The sequence below is a fragment of the Stegodyphus dumicola genome, chromosome X1 (assembly GCF_044657685.1).
Source record: "Stegodyphus dumicola isolate Sdum_Otavi_A_Nest chromosome X1, ASM4465768v1".
Taxonomy (NCBI): Eukaryota; Metazoa; Arthropoda; class Arachnida; order Araneae; family Eresidae; genus Stegodyphus; species Stegodyphus dumicola.
The window spans coordinates 5,014,318-5,032,286 of NC_140780.1; the positions used below are offsets into that span (position 1 = coordinate 5,014,318).

The 17,969-nt window shown below is 29.7% G+C and overlaps 1 long non-coding RNA gene across 1 annotated transcript in view; it reads left to right on the forward strand.

Annotated features, from left to right (window-relative positions):
* The first annotated feature begins 1,271 nt into the window (after positions 1-1,271).
* The window catches only part of LOC146993065 (uncharacterized), a 58,568-nt gene continuing 41,870 nt past the window's right edge, over positions 1,272-17,969 (forward strand). Inside the window, exons 1-4 of the long non-coding RNA XR_015038594.1 lie at positions 1,272-1,592; positions 3,867-3,984; positions 8,652-8,769; positions 13,437-13,554. This is a non-coding gene — a long non-coding RNA (uncharacterized LOC146993065). The remainder of the gene's footprint in view (positions 1,593-3,866; positions 3,985-8,651; positions 8,770-13,436; positions 13,555-17,969) is intronic.

Below are 17,969 nucleotides of genomic sequence, written 5' to 3' on the forward strand. Positions count from 1 at the left end.
ATTCTTCTATGAAACTTTTGTAACAAAAGTTGGGATGGAACCTAGGCAGCCAGACAGAATGTCCCTTCCCTGAGTGAAAATTTCTATCATTTGATTGAAAGTGACTTTACAATATTTCAGAATAAACCCTTGTAACACTAATAAATGTATATAGATTTTTTTTTATGTTTATGTAATGCGTGTTTTGTTCTTACAATATTTTGAGCTATTATATTACTAATTCTGTATGTGAATTAAGACAGTTTAATGTAGAATACCTTCTTCAGTGCTAAAAGTAAACTATTCGAATTATGTTTTACCGTTCATCTGTTTTCAGACTTAGGTTCTATTCTACAATTTACGGAATTTGTCTTTATTGGACATCTCACACAGCTGACAAAATTTCATTCCTGTGTTTAGGTTTTATAGTACAATACGTTGAGCATATGTAAATTAGTATATGACTATGTTTCCTTCTAAAGAAAAAGAGTATCTTAGTTTTCTTTAATTTTTGCTCAAAATTTTAGTATGTAGGTAATTACAATAGTGCTTCCAGGAAATTGCATTTAAATTTTTTGCATCATTTCAAAATGCTGTATCATTCAATGGCATTTGATGTCTTTTGGCTTGCTGTATTAAAGCTGGGTTCGAACCCGGGCAGCTAGACAATATGTTCTTTCCCTGAGTGAAATATTGCTATAATTTCATTAAAGTGCCGAAATATTTCAGGATATTTTCTTGTAGATTGGACTAAGCGTTCCTCTCTCATGGATAAGAGTACCTAAGTAAAGAACTTAAAAATAGAAACGGTTCTTACGTTAAAATTCTGAATGAAATATTTCTTTTATGGTTTATGACTTTTGTTTCCAAGATGTTCTTCGAAATCTGTTTTTAGAATGGTGTTTTTGAGCCCTTTCTAAAAAAAAATCTATAAAAATATATATATGTATAGCTCTTTTAATATTAATATACAGCGAGTTTGATTCTTTCTCTTTTTTGATCTGTTATGTCACTAATTCTGTGTGTGACTTAAGATTGTTTAATATATAACACCTGCTTCAAAGCTAACAGTAAAATTTATTTTGTTTATTTGTCATTTAAAATTACCTGCTTCTTGTCTTTTGGTGCCAAATTTTACCAGCGCTGAAATTATTTACTCTTCTCGAAGATTATTATCCCTTTTATTCTGTGTATCCGTAATAACTGTCTAATTTTTTTTCTTTCATTGTTCATGTTGTACCCATACATTAAAATCCCCCTTCGCTTCCTTTACTTTTGTCGTATTAGGAAAATCATTTGCTTTTCTATCGACTGCAGTCGTGATTTTAGTAACAATGTAGCACATTGCTGGAATTTAAAACAAAGAAGGCTACTTTTGAAGTTTTATATATTAAGAAACAATATTAGATATTTCTGTTTGTGTATAATTATTCTTTAATTTCAAAGTAGTTAAAATCTAATGATTCCTTTCCCCCCCCCCCTTGGCCTCTTCTAGTGTAATTTGTCATCATTTTTGTGCACTCTTGGATTGCAGAACATGATATCATGAAAGAAAAAGAACGAAGATGAAAAGAATGGAGAAATAGTGCAGAGCAAAAAGACATCTGTGGCTGGTAATTCTTGTTTTATATTAACTTTATTTCCACTAGAAATGCTTGAATGTTATAATTTGTACACTGCATTTCTTCTGCGAGTTTTTCTTTCCCTCTGATACATGCGAAGTTATGGCTAAATCCATGCAGTTGTTCGGATGTTTGTTTGTTATCCTGTATCTGAACATTGATTTTTAACGAGTTCGTTGTTGAAAATCCTCTTTCACATTTTTTACTAGTTGGAAAGCAGAAATTTATCATTCTGAAAGTTTAACAGGTCATGATTTTTCTGATTTTGGACTATTCAAATGGCTTTTTGTGATATTCTTGATCTTAATTAGGATGAAAATCAGTTACTTTCATTTCTGGATCAGTAGAATTGTTATTTAACATATTTGGAATCTTTTACCATTTTTCTTAAATACTAGTATTACGTAATTGGATTGAAGTGAATGAAGTAGTTGGCCTAATTTTAAATACACTCAAAACATCCAATTTAGAAACTAACTTAAGCTCGATGAGATTTTCCAAATGTTTGTTTCAGTTTTCTTATATTTCACGCTTTAGTTCTCGAAATTTTCAAAGTGGCAAAACGTACATTACATTATGGTAAAAATGTATATTCCTTATATTTGTGTAATATTTTCAGAAAATTAATTTGATTTAAAATGAATTTATAATACCTTTAATTCAAAGACTTTAGTTGAGTTCTCTCCTCCCCCTCAAGTTTAAGATTTAATTATTATGTCTGTAAGAATGGCTAAATCATAGAACAAGGTATGTTCAATAATTTCTTCATAAGTTTCGTTTCTGGATTTTTAAAATTCTTCTATGAAACGTTTGTAACAAAAGTTGCGAGAGAACCTAGGCAGCCAGACAGAATGTCCCTTCCCTGAGTGAAAATTTCTATCATTTCATTGAAAGTGACCTTATAATATTTCAGAATAAACCCTCGTAACACTAATAAATGTATATAGATTTTTTTTAATGTTTATGTAATGAGTGTTTTGTTCTTACAATATTTTTAGCTGTTATATTACTAATTCTGTATCTGAATTAAGGCAGTTTAATGTAGAATACCTTCTTCAGTGCTAAAAGTAAAGTATTCGAATTATGTTTTACCGTTCGTCTGTTTTCAGACGTAGGTTCTATTCTACAATTTACGGAATTTCTCTTTATTGGACATCTCACATAGCTGACAAAATTTCATTCCTATTTTTAGGTTTTATAGTACAATACATTGAGCATCCGTACATTAGTATATGACTTTGATTCCTTCTAAAGAAAAAGAGTATCTTAGTTTTCTTTAATTTTTGCTCAAAATTTTAGTATGTAGGTAATTACAATAGTGCTTCCAGGAAATTGCATTTAAATTTTGTGCATCATTTCAAAATGCTGTATCATTCAATGGCATTTGATGTCTTTTGGCTTGCTGTATTAAAGCTGGGTTCGAACCCGGGCAGCTAGACAATATGTTCTTTCCCTGAGTGAAATATTGCTATAATTTCATTAAAGTGCCGAAATATTTCAGGATATTTTCTTGTAGATTGGACTAAGCGTTCCTCTCTCATGGATAAGAGTACCTAAGTAAAGAACTTAAAAATAGAAACGGTTCTTACGTTAAAATTCTGAATGAAATATTTCTTTTATGGTTAATGACTTTTGTTTCCAAGATGTTCTTCGAAATCTGTTTTTGGAATGGTGTTTTTAAGCCCTTTCAAAAAAAAAAATCTATAAAAATATATCTATGTATAGCTATTTTAATGTTAATATATTGCAAGTTTGATTCTTACTCTTTTTTGATCTGTTATGTCACTAATTCTGTGTGTGAATTAAGATTGTTTTATATATAGCACCTGCTTCAAAGCTAACTGTAAATTTTATTTTGTTTATTTGTCATTTAAAATTACCTGCTTCTTGTCTTTTGGTGCCAACTTTTTTCCAGCGCTGAAATTATTTACTCTTCTCGAAGATCATTATCCCTTTTATTCTGTGTATCCGTAATAACTATCTAATTTTTTTTCTTTCATTGTTCATGTTATACCCTTACATTAAAATCCCCCTTCACTTACTTTACTTTTGTCGTATTAGGAAAATCATTTGCTTTTCTATCGACTGCAGTCGTGATTTTAGTAACAATGTAGCACATTGCTGGAATTTAAAACAAAGAAGGCTACTTTTGAAGTTTTATATATTAAGAAACAATATTAGATATTTCTGTTTGTGTATAATTATTCTTTAATTTCAAAGTAGTTAAAATCTAATGATTCCTTTCCCCCCCTTGGCCTCTTCTAGTGTAATTTGTCATCATTTTTGTGCACTCTTGGACTGCAGAACATGATATCATGAAAGAAAAAAAACGAAGATGAAAAGAATGGAGAAATAGTGCAGAGCAAAAAGACATCTGTGGCTGGTAATTCTTGTTTCATATTAACTTTATTTTCACTAGAAATGCTTGAATGTTATAATTTATACACTGCATTTCTTCTGCGAGTTTTTCTTTCCCTCTGATACATGCGATGTTATGGCTAAATCCATGCAGTTGTTCGGATGTTTGTTTGTTATCCTGTATCTGAACATTGATTTTTAACAAGTTCGTTGTTGAAAATCCTCTTTCACATTTTTTAGTAGATCGAAAGCAGAAATTTATCATTCTGAAAGTTTAACAGGTCATGATTTTTCTGATTTAGGACTATTCAAATGGCTTTTTGTGATATTCTTGATCTTAATTAGGATGAAAATCAATTACTTTCATTTCTGGATCAGTAGAATTGTTATTTAACATATTTGCAATCTTTTACCATTTTTCTTAAATACTAGTATTATGTAATGGGTTTGAAGTGAATGAAGTAGTTGGCCTAATTCTAAATACACTCAAATCATCTAATTTAGAAACTAACTTAAGCTCGATGACATTTTCCAAATGTTTGTTTCAGTTTTCTTATATTTCACGCTTTAGTTCTCGAGATTTTCAAAGTGGCAAAACGTACATTACATTATGGTAAAAATGTATATTCCTTATATTTGTGTAATATTTTCACAAAATTAATTTGATTTAAAATGAATTTATAATACCTTTAATTCAAAGACTTTAGTTAAGTTCTCTCCTCCCCCTCAAGATTAAGATTTAGTTATTATGTCTGTAAGAATGGCTAAATCATAGAACAAGGTATGTTCAATAATTTCTTCATAAGTTTCGTTTCTGGATTTTTAAAATTCTTCTATGAAACTTTTGTAACAAAAGTTGGGATGGAACCTAGGCAGCCAGACAGAATGTCCCTTCCCTGAGTGAAAATTTCTATCATTTGATTGAAAGTGACTTTACAATATTTCAGAATAAACCCTTGTAACACTAATAAATGTATATAGATTTTTTTTTATGTTTATGTAATGCGTGTTTTGTTCTTACAATATTTTGAGCTATTATATTACTAATTCTGTATGTGAATTAAGACAGTTTAATGTAGAATACCTTCTTCAGTGCTAAAAGTAAACTATTCGAATTATGTTTTACCGTTCATCTGTTTTCAGACTTAGGTTCTATTCTACAATTTACGGAATTTGTCTTTATTGGACATCTCACACAGCTGACAAAATTTCATTCCTGTGTTTAGGTTTTATAGTACAATACGTTGAGCATATGTAAATTAGTATATGACTATGTTTCCTTCTAAAGAAAAAGAGTATCTTAGTTTTCTTTAATTTTTGCTCAAAATTTTAGTATGTAGGTAATTACAATAGTGCTTCCAGGAAATTGCATTTAAATTTTTTGCATCATTTCAAAATGCTGTATCATTCAATGGCATTTGATGTCTTTTGGCTTGCTGTATTAAAGCTGGGTTCGAACCCGGGCAGCTAGACAATATGTTCTTTCCCTGAGTGAAATATTGCTATAATTTCATTAAAGTGCCGAAATATTTCAGGATATTTTCTTGTAGATTGGACTAAGCGTTCCTCTCTCATGGATAAGAGTACCTAAGTAAAGAACTTAAAAATAGAAACGGTTCTTACGTTAAAATTCTGAATGAAATATTTCTTTTATGGTTTATGACTTTTGTTTCCAAGATGTTCTTCGAAATCTGTTTTTAGAATGGTGTTTTTGAGCCCTTTCTAAAAAAAAATCTATAAAAATATATATATGTATAGCTCTTTTAATATTAATATACAGCGAGTTTGATTCTTTCTCTTTTTTGATCTGTTATGTCACTAATTCTGTGTGTGACTTAAGATTGTTTAATATATAACACCTGCTTCAAAGCTAACAGTAAAATTTATTTTGTTTATTTGTCATTTAAAATTACCTGCTTCTTGTCTTTTGGTGCCAAATTTTACCAGCGCTGAAATTATTTACTCTTCTCGAAGATTATTATCCCTTTTATTCTGTGTATCCGTAATAACTGTCTAATTTTTTTTCTTTCATTGTTCATGTTGTACCCATACATTAAAATCCCCCTTCGCTTCCTTTACTTTTGTCGTATTAGGAAAATCATTTGCTTTTCTATCGACTGCAGTCGTGATTTTAGTAACAATGTAGCACATTGCTGGAATTTAAAACAAAGAAGGCTACTTTTGAAGTTTTATATATTAAGAAACAATATTAGATATTTCTGTTTGTGTATAATTATTCTTTAATTTCAAAGTAGTTAAAATCTAATGATTCCTTTCCCCCCCCCCTTGGCCTCTTCTAGTGTAATTTGTCATCATTTTTGTGCACTCTTGGATTGCAGAACATGATATCATGAAAGAAAAAGAACGAAGATGAAAAGAATGGAGAAATAGTGCAGAGCAAAAAGACATCTGTGGCTGCTAATTCTTGTTTCATATTAACTTTATTTCCACTAGAAATGCTTGAATGTTATAATTTGTACACTGCATTTCTTCTGCGAGTTTTTCTTTCCCTCTGATACATGCGATGTTATGGCTAAATCCATGCAGTCGTTCGGATGTTTGTTTGTTATCCTGTATCTGAACATTGATTTTTAAAGAGTTCGTTGTTGAAAATCCTCTTTCACACTTTTTAGTAGTTCGAAAGCAGAAATTTATCATTCTGAAAGTTTAACAGGTCATGATTTTTCTGATTTAGGACTATTCAAATGGCTTTTTGTGATATTCTTGATCTTAATTAGGATGAAAATCAGTTACTTTCATTTCTGGATCAGTAGAATTGTTATTTAACATATTTGCAATCTTTTACCATTTTTCTTAAATACTAGTATTATGTAATTGGATTGAAGTGAATGAAGTAGTTGGCCTAATTTTAAATACACTCAAAACATCCAATTTAGAAACTAACTTAAGCTCGATGAGATTTTCCAAATGTTTGTTTCAGTTTTCTTATATTTCACGCTTTAGTTCTCGAAATTTTCAAAGTGGCAAAACGTACATTACATTATGGTAAAAATGTATATTCCTTATATTTGTGTAATATTTTCAGAAAATTAATTTGATTTAAAATGAATTTATAATACCTTTAATTCAAAGACTTTAGTTGAGTTCTCTCCTCCCCCTCAAGTTTAAGATTTAATTATTATGTCTGTAAGAATGGCTAAATCATAGAACAAGGTATGTTCAATAATTTCTTCATAAGTTTCGTTTCTGGATTTTTAAAATTCTTCTATGAAACGTTTGTAACAAAAGTTGCGAGAGAACCTAGGCAGCCAGACAGAATGTCCCTTCCCTGAGTGAAAATTTCTATCATTTCATTGAAAGTGACCTTATAATATTTCAGAATAAACCCTCGTAACACTAATAAATGTATATAGATTTTTTTTAATGTTTATGTAATGAGTGTTTTGTTCTTACAATATTTTTAGCTGTTATATTACTAATTCTGTATGTGAATTAAGGCAGTTTAATGTAGAATACCTTCTTCAGTGCTAAAAGTAAAGTATTCGAATTATGTTTTACCGTTCGTCTGTTTTCAGACGTAGGTTCTATTCTACAATTTACGGAATTTCTCTTTATTGGACATCTCACATAGCTGACAAAATTTCATTCCTATTTTTAGGTTTTATAGTACAATACATTGAGCATCCGTACATTAGTATATGACTTTGATTCCTTCTAAAGAAAAAGAGTATCTTAGTTTTCTTTAATTTTTGCTCAAAATTTTAGTATGTAGGTAATTACAATAGTGCTTCCAGGAAATTGCATTTAAATTTTGTGCATCATTTCAAAATGCTGTATCATTCAATGGCATTTGATGTCTTTTGGCTTGCTGTATTAAAGCTGGGTTCGAACCCGGGCAGCTAGACAATATGTTCTTTCCCTGAGTGAAATATTGCTATAATTTCATTAAAGTGCCGAAATATTTCAGGATATTTTCTTGTAGATTGGACTAAGCGTTCCTCTCTCATGGATAAGAGTACCTAAGTAAAGAACTTAAAAATAGAAACGGTTCTTACGTTAAAATTCTGAATGAAATATTTCTTTTATTTTTAATGACTTTTGTTTCCAAGATGTTCTTCGAAATCTGTTTTTGGAATGGTGTTTTTAAGCCCTTTCAAAAAAAAAATCTATAAAAATATATCTATGTATAGCTATTTTAATGTTAATATATTGCAAGTTTGATTCTTACTCTTTTTTGATCTGTTATGTCACTAATTCTGTGTGTGAATTAAGATTGTTTTATATATAGCACCTGCTTCAAAGCTAACTGTAAATTTTATTTTGTTTATTTGTCATTTAAAATTACCTGCTTCTTGTCTTTTGGTGCCAACTTTTTTCCAGCGCTGAAATTATTTACTCTTCTCGAAGATCATTATCCCTTTTATTCTGTGTATCCGTAATAACTATCTAATTTTTTTTCTTTCATTGTTCATGTTATACCCTTACATTAAAATCCCCCTTCACTTACTTTACTTTTGTCGTATTAGGAAAATCATTTGCTTTTCTATCGACTGCAGTCGTGATTTTAGTAACAATGTAGCACATTGCTGGAATTTAAAACAAAGAAGGCTACTTTTGAAGTTTTATATATTAAGAAACAATATTAGATATTTCTGTTTGTGTATAATTATTCTTTAATTTCAAAGTAGTTAAAATCTAATGATTCCTTTCCCCCCCCTTGGCCTCTTCTAGTGTAATTTGTCATCATTTTTGTGCACTCTTGGACTGCAGAACATGATATCATGAAAGAAAAAAAACGAAGATGAAAAGAATGGAGAAATAGTGCAGAGCAAAAAGACATCTGTGGCTGGTAATTCTTGTTTCATATTAACTTTATTTTCACTAGAAATGCTTGAATGTTATAATTTATACACTGCATTTCTTCTGCGAGTTTTTCTTTCCCTCTGATACATGCGATGTTATGGCTAAATCCATGCAGTTGTTCGGATGTTTGTTTGTTATCCTGTATCTGAACATTGATTTTTAACAAGTTCGTTGTTGAAAATCCTCTTTCACATTTTTTAGTAGATCGAAAGCAGAAATTTATCATTCTGAAAGTTTAACAGGTCATGATTTTTCTGATTTAGGACTATTCAAATGGCTTTTTGTGATATTCTTGATCTTAATTAGGATGAAAATCAATTACTTTCATTTCTGGATCAGTAGAATTGTTATTTAACATATTTGCAATCTTTTACCATTTTTCTTAAATACTAGTATTATGTAATGGGTTTGAAGTGAATGAAGTAGTTGGCCTAATTCTAAATACACTCAAATCATCTAATTTAGAAACTAACTTAAGCTCGATGACATTTTCCAAATGTTTGTTTCAGTTTTCTTATATTTCACGCTTTAGTTCTCGAGATTTTCAAAGTGGCAAAACGTACATTACATTATGGTAAAAATGTATATTCCTTATATTTGTGTAATATTTTCACAAAATTAATTTGATTTAAAATGAATTTATAATACCTTTAATTCAAAGACTTTAGTTAAGTTCTCTCCTCCCCCTCAAGATTAAGATTTAGTTATTATGTCTGTAAGAATGGCTAAATCATAGAACAAGGTATGTTCAATAATTTCTTCATAAGTTTCGTTTCTGGATTTTTAAAATTCTTCTATGAAACTTTTGTAACAAAAGTTGGGATGGAACCTAGGCAGCCAGACAGAATGTCCCTTCCCTGAGTGAAAATTTCTATCATTTGATTGAAAGTGACTTTACAATATTTCAGAATAAACCCTTGTAACACTAATAAATGTATATAGATTTTTTTTTATGTTTATGTAATGCGTGTTTTGTTCTTACAATATTTTGAGCTATTATATTACTAATTCTGTATGTGAATTAAGACAGTTTAATGTAGAATACCTTCTTCAGTGCTAAAAGTAAACTATTCGAATTATGTTTTACCGTTCATCTGTTTTCAGACTTAGGTTCTATTCTACAATTTACGGAATTTGTCTTTATTGGACATCTCACACAGCTGACAAAATTTCATTCCTGTGTTTAGGTTTTATAGTACAATACGTTGAGCATATGTAAATTAGTATATGACTATGTTTCCTTCTAAAGAAAAAGAGTATCTTAGTTTTCTTTAATTTTTGCTCAAAATTTTAGTATGTAGGTAATTACAATAGTGCTTCCAGGAAATTGCATTTAAATTTTTTGCATCATTTCAAAATGCTGTATCATTCAATGGCATTTGATGTCTTTTGGCTTGCTGTATTAAAGCTGGGTTCGAACCCGGGCAGCTAGACAATATGTTCTTTCCCTGAGTGAAATATTGCTATAATTTCATTAAAGTGCCGAAATATTTCAGGATATTTTCTTGTAGATTGGACTAAGCGTTCCTCTCTCATGGATAAGAGTACCTAAGTAAAGAACTTAAAAATAGAAACGGTTCTTACGTTAAAATTCTGAATGAAATATTTCTTTTATGGTTTATGACTTTTGTTTCCAAGATGTTCTTCGAAATCTGTTTTTAGAATGGTGTTTTTGAGCCCTTTCTAAAAAAAAATCTATAAAAATATATATATGTATAGCTCTTTTAATATTAATATACAGCGAGTTTGATTCTTTCTCTTTTTTGATCTGTTATGTCACTAATTCTGTGTGTGACTTAAGATTGTTTAATATATAACACCTGCTTCAAAGCTAACAGTAAAATTTATTTTGTTTATTTGTCATTTAAAATTACCTGCTTCTTGTCTTTTGGTGCCAAATTTTACCAGCGCTGAAATTATTTACTCTTCTCGAAGATTATTATCCCTTTTATTCTGTGTATCCGTAATAACTGTCTAATTTTTTTTCTTTCATTGTTCATGTTGTACCCATACATTAAAATCCCCCTTCGCTTCCTTTACTTTTGTCGTATTAGGAAAATCATTTGCTTTTCTATCGACTGCAGTCGTGATTTTAGTAACAATGTAGCACATTGCTGGAATTTAAAACAAAGAAGGCTACTTTTGAAGTTTTATATATTAAGAAACAATATTAGATATTTCTGTTTGTGTATAATTATTCTTTAATTTCAAAGTAGTTAAAATCTAATGATTCCTTTCCCCCCCCCCTTGGCCTCTTCTAGTGTAATTTCTCATCATTTTTGTGCACTCTTGGATTGCAGAACATGATATCATGAAAGAAAAAGAACGAAGATGAAAAGAATGGAGAAATAGTGCAGAGCAAAAAGACATCTGTGGCTGGTAATTCTTGTTTTATATTAACTTTATTTCCACTAGAAATGCTTGAATGTTATAATTTGTACACTGCATTTCTTCTGCGAGTTTTTCTTTCCCTCTGATACATGCGAAGTTATGGCTAAATCCATGCAGTTGTTCGGATGTTTGTTTGTTATCCTGTATCTGAACATTGATTTTTAACGAGTTCGTTGTTGAAAATCCTCTTTCACACTTTTTAGTAGTTCGAAAGCAGAAATTTATCATTCTGAAAGTTTAACAGGTCATGATTTTTCTGATTTAGGACTATTCAAATGGCTTTTTGTGATATTCTTGATCTTAATTAGGATGAAAATCAGTTACTTTCATTTCTGGATCAGTAGAATTGTTATTTAACATATTTGCAATCTTTTACCATTTTTCTTAAATACTAGTATTATGTAATTGGATTGAAGTGAATGAAGTAGTTGGCCTAATTTTAAATACACTCAAAACATCCAATTTAGAAACTAACTTAAGCTCGATGAGATTTTCCAAATGTTTGTTTCAGTTTTCTTATATTTCACGCTTTAGTTCTCGAAATTTTCAAAGTGGCAAAACGTACATTACATTATGGTAAAAATGTATATTCCTTATATTTGTGTAATATTTTCAGAAAATTAATTTGATTTAAAATGAATTTATAATACCTTTAATTCAAAGACTTTAGTTGAGTTCTCTCCTCCCCCTCAAGTTTAAGATTTAATTATTATGTCTGTAAGAATGGCTAAATCATAGAACAAGGTATGTTCAATAATTTCTTCATAAGTTTCGTTTCTGGATTTTTAAAATTCTTCTATGAAACGTTTGTAACAAAAGTTGCGAGAGAACCTAGGCAGCCAGACAGAATGTCCCTTCCCTGAGTGAAAATTTCTATCATTTCATTGAAAGTGACCTTATAATATTTCAGAATAAACCCTCGTAACACTAATAAATGTATATAGATTTTTTTTAATGTTTATGTAATGAGTGTTTTGTTCTTACAATATTTTTAGCTGTTATATTACTAATTCTGTATGTGAATTAAGGCAGTTTAATGTAGAATACCTTCTTCAGTGCTAAAAGTAAAGTATTCGAATTATGTTTTACCGTTCGTCTGTTTTCAGACGTAGGTTCTATTCTACAATTTACGGAATTTCTCTTTATTGGACATCTCACATAGCTGACAAAATTTCATTCCTATTTTTAGGTTTTATAGTACAATACATTGAGCATCCGTACATTAGTATATGACTTTGATTCCTTCTAAAGAAAAAGAGTATCTTAGTTTTCTTTAATTTTTGCTCAAAATTTTAGTATGTAGGTAATTACAATAGTGCTTCCAGGAAATTGCATTTAAATTTTGTGCATCATTTCAAAATGCTGTATCATTCAATGGCATTTGATGTCTTTTGGCTTGCTGTATTAAAGCTGGGTTCGAACCCGGGCAGCTAGACAATATGTTCTTTCCCTGAGTGAAATATTGCTATAATTTCATTAAAGTGCCGAAATATTTCAGGATATTTTCTTGTAGATTGGACTAAGCGTTCCTCTCTCATGGATAAGAGTACCTAAGTAAAGAACTTAAAAATAGAAACGGTTCTTACGTTAAAATTCTGAATGAAATATTTCTTTTATGGTTAATGACTTTTGTTTCCAAGATGTTCTTCGAAATCTGTTTTTGGAATGGTGTTTTTAAGCCCTTTCAAAAAAAAAATCTATAAAAATATATCTATGTATAGCTATTTTAATGTTAATATATTGCAAGTTTGATTCTTACTCTTTTTTGATCTGTTATGTCACTAATTCTGTGTGTGAATTAAGATTGTTTTATATATAGCACCTGCTTCAAAGCTAACTGTAAATTTTATTTTGTTTATTTGTCATTTAAAATTACCTGCTTCTTGTCTTTTGGTGCCAAATTTTTTCCAGCGCTGAAATTATTTACTCTTCTCGAAGATCATTATCCCTTTTATTCTGTGTATCCGTAATAACTATCTAATTTTTTTTCTTTCATTGTTCATGTTATACCCTTACATTAAAATCCCCCTTCACTTACTTTACTTTTGTCGTATTAGGAAAATCATTTGCTTTTCTATCGACTGCAGTCGTGATTTTAGTAACAATGTAGCACATTGCTGGAATTTAAAACAAAGAAGGCTACTTTTGAAGTTTTATATATTAAGAAACAATATTAGATATTTCTGTTTGTGTATAATTATTCTTTAATTTCAAAGTAGTTAAAATCTAATGATTCCTTTCCCCCCCCTTGGCCTCTTCTAGTGTAATTTGTCATCATTTTTGTGCACTCTTGGACTGCAGAACATGATATCATGAAAGAAAAAAAACGAAGATGAAAAGAATGGAGAAATAGTGCAGAGCAAAAAGACATCTGTGGCTGGTAATTCTTGTTTCATATTAACTTTATTTTCACTAGAAATGCTTGAATGTTATAATTTATACACTGCATTTCTTCTGCGAGTTTTTCTTTCCCTCTGATACATGCGATGTTATGGCTAAATCCATGCAGTTGTTCGGATGTTTGTTTGTTATCCTGTATCTGAACATTGATTTTTAACAAGTTCGTTGTTGAAAATACTCTTTCACATTTTTTAGTAGATCGAAAGCAGAAATTTATCATTCTGAAAGTTTAACAGGTCATGATTTTTCTGATTTAGGACTATTCAAATGGCTTTTTGTGATATTCTTGATCTTAATTAGGATGAAAATCAATTACTTTCATTTCTGGATCAGTAGAATTGTTATTTAACATATTTGCAATCTTTTACCATTTTTCTTAAATACTAGTATTATGTAATGGGTTTGAAGTGAATGAAGTAGTTGGCCTAATTCTAAATACACTCAAATCATCTAATTTAGAAACTAACTTAAGCTCGATGACATTTTCCAAATGTTTGTTTCAGTTTTCTTATATTTCACGCTTTAGTTCTCGAGATTTTCAAAGTGGCAAAACGTACATTACATTATGGTAAAAATGTATATTCCTTATATTTGTGTAATATTTTCACAAAATTAATTTGATTTAAAATGAATTTATAATACCTTTAATTCAAAGACTTTAGTTAAGTTCTCTCCTCCCCCTCAAGATTAAGATTTAGTTATTATGTCTGTAAGAATGGCTAAATCATAGAACAAGGTATGTTCAATAATTTCTTCATAAGTTTCGTTTCTGGATTTTTAAAATTCTTCTATGAAACTTTTGTAACAAAAGTTGGGATGGAACCTAGGCAGCCAGACAGAATGTCCCTTCCCTGAGTGAAAATTTCTATCATTTGATTGAAAGTGACTTTACAATATTTCAGAATAAACCCTTGTAACACTAATAAATGTATATAGATTTTTTTTTATGTTTATGTAATGCGTGTTTTGTTCTTACAATATTTTGAGCTATTATATTACTAATTCTGTATGTGAATTAAGACAGTTTAATGTAGAATACCTTCTTCAGTGCTAAAAGTAAACTATTCGAATTATGTTTTACCGTTCATCTGTTTTCAGACTTAGGTTCTATTCTACAATTTACGGAATTTGTCTTTATTGGACATCTCACACAGCTGACAAAATTTCATTCCTGTGTTTAGGTTTTATAGTACAATACGTTGAGCATATGTAAATTAGTATATGACTATGTTTCCTTCTAAAGAAAAAGAGTATCTTAGTTTTCTTTAATTTTTGCTCAAAATTTTAGTATGTAGGTAATTACAATAGTGCTTCCAGGAAATTGCATTTAAATTTTTTGCATCATTTCAAAATGCTGTATCATTCAATGGCATTTGATGTCTTTTGGCTTGCTGTATTAAAGCTGGGTTCGAACCCGGGCAGCTAGACAATATGTTCTTTCCCTGAGTGAAATATTGCTATAATTTCATTAAAGTGCCGAAATATTTCAGGATATTTTCTTGTAGATTGGACTAAGCGTTCCTCTCTCATGGATAAGAGTACCTAAGTAAAGAACTTAAAAATAGAAACGGTTCTTACGTTAAAATTCTGAATGAAATATTTCTTTTATGGTTTATGACTTTTGTTTCCAAGATGTTCTTCGAAATCTGTTTTTAGAATGGTGTTTTTGAGCCCTTTCTAAAAAAAAATCTATAAAAATATATATATGTATAGCTCTTTTAATATTAATATACAGCGAGTTTGATTCTTTCTCTTTTTTGATCTGTTATGTCACTAATTCTGTGTGTGACTTAAGATTGTTTAATATATAACACCTGCTTCAAAGCTAACAGTAAAATTTATTTTGTTTATTTGTCATTTAAAATTACCTGCTTCTTGTCTTTTGGTGCCAAATTTTACCAGCGCTGAAATTATTTACTCTTCTCGAAGATTATTATCCCTTTTATTCTGTGTATCCGTAATAACTGTCTAATTTTTTTTCTTTCATTGTTCATGTTGTACCCATACATTAAAATCCCCCTTCGCTTCCTTTACTTTTGTCGTATTAGGAAAATCATTTGCTTTTCTATCGACTGCAGTCGTGATTTTAGTAACAATGTAGCACATTGCTGGAATTTAAAACAAAGAAGGCTACTTTTGAAGTTTTATATATTAAGAAACAATATTAGATATTTCTGTTTGTGTATAATTATTCTTTAATTTCAAAGTAGTTAAAATCTAATGATTCCTTTCCCCCCCCCCTTGGCCTCTTCTAGTGTAATTTCTCATCATTTTTGTGCACTCTTGGATTGCAGAACATGATATCATGAAAGAAAAAGAACGAAGATGAAAAGAATGGAGAAATAGTGCAGAGCAAAAAGACATCTGTGGCTGCTAATTCTTGTTTCATATTAACTTTATTTCCACTAGAAATGCTTGAATGTTATAATTTGTACACTGCATTTCTTCTGCGAGTTTTTCTTTCCCTCTGATACATGCGATGTTATGGCTAAATCCATGCAGTTGTTCGGATGTTTGTTTGTTATCCTGTATCTGAACATTGATTTTTAAAGAGTTCGTTGTTGAAAATCCTCTTTCACACTTTTTAGTAGTTCGAAAGCAGAAATTTATCATTCTGAAAGTTTAACAGGTCATGATTTTTCTGATTTAGGACTATTCAAATGGCTTTTTGTGATATTCTTGATCTTAATTAGGATGAAAATCAGTTACTTTCATTTCTGGATCAGTAGAATTGTTATTTAACATATTTGCAATCTTTTACCATTTTTCTTAAATACTAGTATTATGTAATGGGTTTGAAGTGAATGAAGTAGTTGGCCTAATTTTAAATACACTCAAAACATCTAATTTAGAAACTAACTTAAGCTCGATGAGATTTTCCAAATGTTTGTTTCAGTTTTCTTATATTTCACGCTTTAGTTCTCGAGATTTTCAAAGTGGCAAAACGTACATTACATTATGGTAAAAATGTATATTCCTTATATTTGTGTAATATTTTCACAAAATTAATTTGATTTAAAATGAATTTATAATAGCTTTAATTCAAAGACTTTAGTTAAGTTCTCTCCTCCCCCTCAAGATTAATATTTAGTTATTATGTCTGTAAGAATGGCTAAATCATAGAACAAGGTATGTTCAATAATTTCTTCATAAGTTTCGTTTCTGGATTTTAAAAATTCTTCTATGAAACTTTTGTAACAAAATTTGCGAGAGAACCTAGGCAGCCAGACAGAATGTCCCTTCCCTGAGTGAAAATTTCTATCATTTCATTGAAAGTGACCTTATAATATTTCAGAATAAACCCTCGTAACACTAATAAATGTATATAGATTGTTTTTAATGTTTATGTAATGCGTGTTTTGTTCTTACAATATTTTGAGCTGTTATATTACTAATTCTGTATGTGAATTAAGGCAGTTTAATGTAGAATACCTTCTTCAGTGCTAAAAGTAAAGTATTCGAATTATGTTTTACCGTTCGTCTGTTTTCAGACGTAGGTTCTATTCTACAATTTACGGAATTTCTCTTTATTGGACATCTCACATAGCTGACAAAATTTCATTCCTATTTTCAGGTTTTATAGTACAATACATTGAGCATCCGTACATTAGTATATGACTTTGATTCCTTCTAAAGAAAAAGAGTATCTTAGTTTTCTTTAATTTTTGCTCATAATTTTAGTATGTAGGTAATTACAATAGTGCTTCCAGGAAATTGCATTTAAATTTTTTGCATCATTTCAAAATGCTGTATCATTCAATGGCATTTGATGTCTTTTGGCTTGCTGTATTAAAGCTGGGTTCTTTCCCTGAGTGAAATATTGCTATAATTTCATTAAAGTGCCGAAATATTTCAGGATATTTTCTTGTAGATTGGACTAAGCGTTCCTCTCTCATGGATAAGAGTACCAAAGTAAAGAACTTAAAAATAGAAACGGTTCTTACGTTAAAATTCTGAATGAAATATTTCTTTTATGGTTAATGACTTTTGTTTCCAAGATGTTCTTCGAAATCTGTTTTTGGAATGGTGTTTTTAAGCCCTTTCAAAAAAAAAAATCTATAAAAATATATCTATGTATAGCTATTTTAATGTTAATATATTGCAAGTTTGATTCTTACTCTTTTTTGATCTGTTATGTCACTAATTCTGTGTGTGAATTAAGATTGTTTTATATATAGCACCTGCTTCAAAGCTAACTGTAAATTTTATTTTGTTTATTTGTCATTTAAAATTACCTGCTTCTTGTCTTTTGGTGCCAACTTTTTTCCAGCGCTGAAATTATTTACTCTTCTCGAAGATCATTATCCCTTTTTTTCTGTGTATCTGTAATGACTGTCTAATTTTTTCTTCTTTCATTGTTCATGTTATACCCTTACATTAAAATCCCCCTTCACT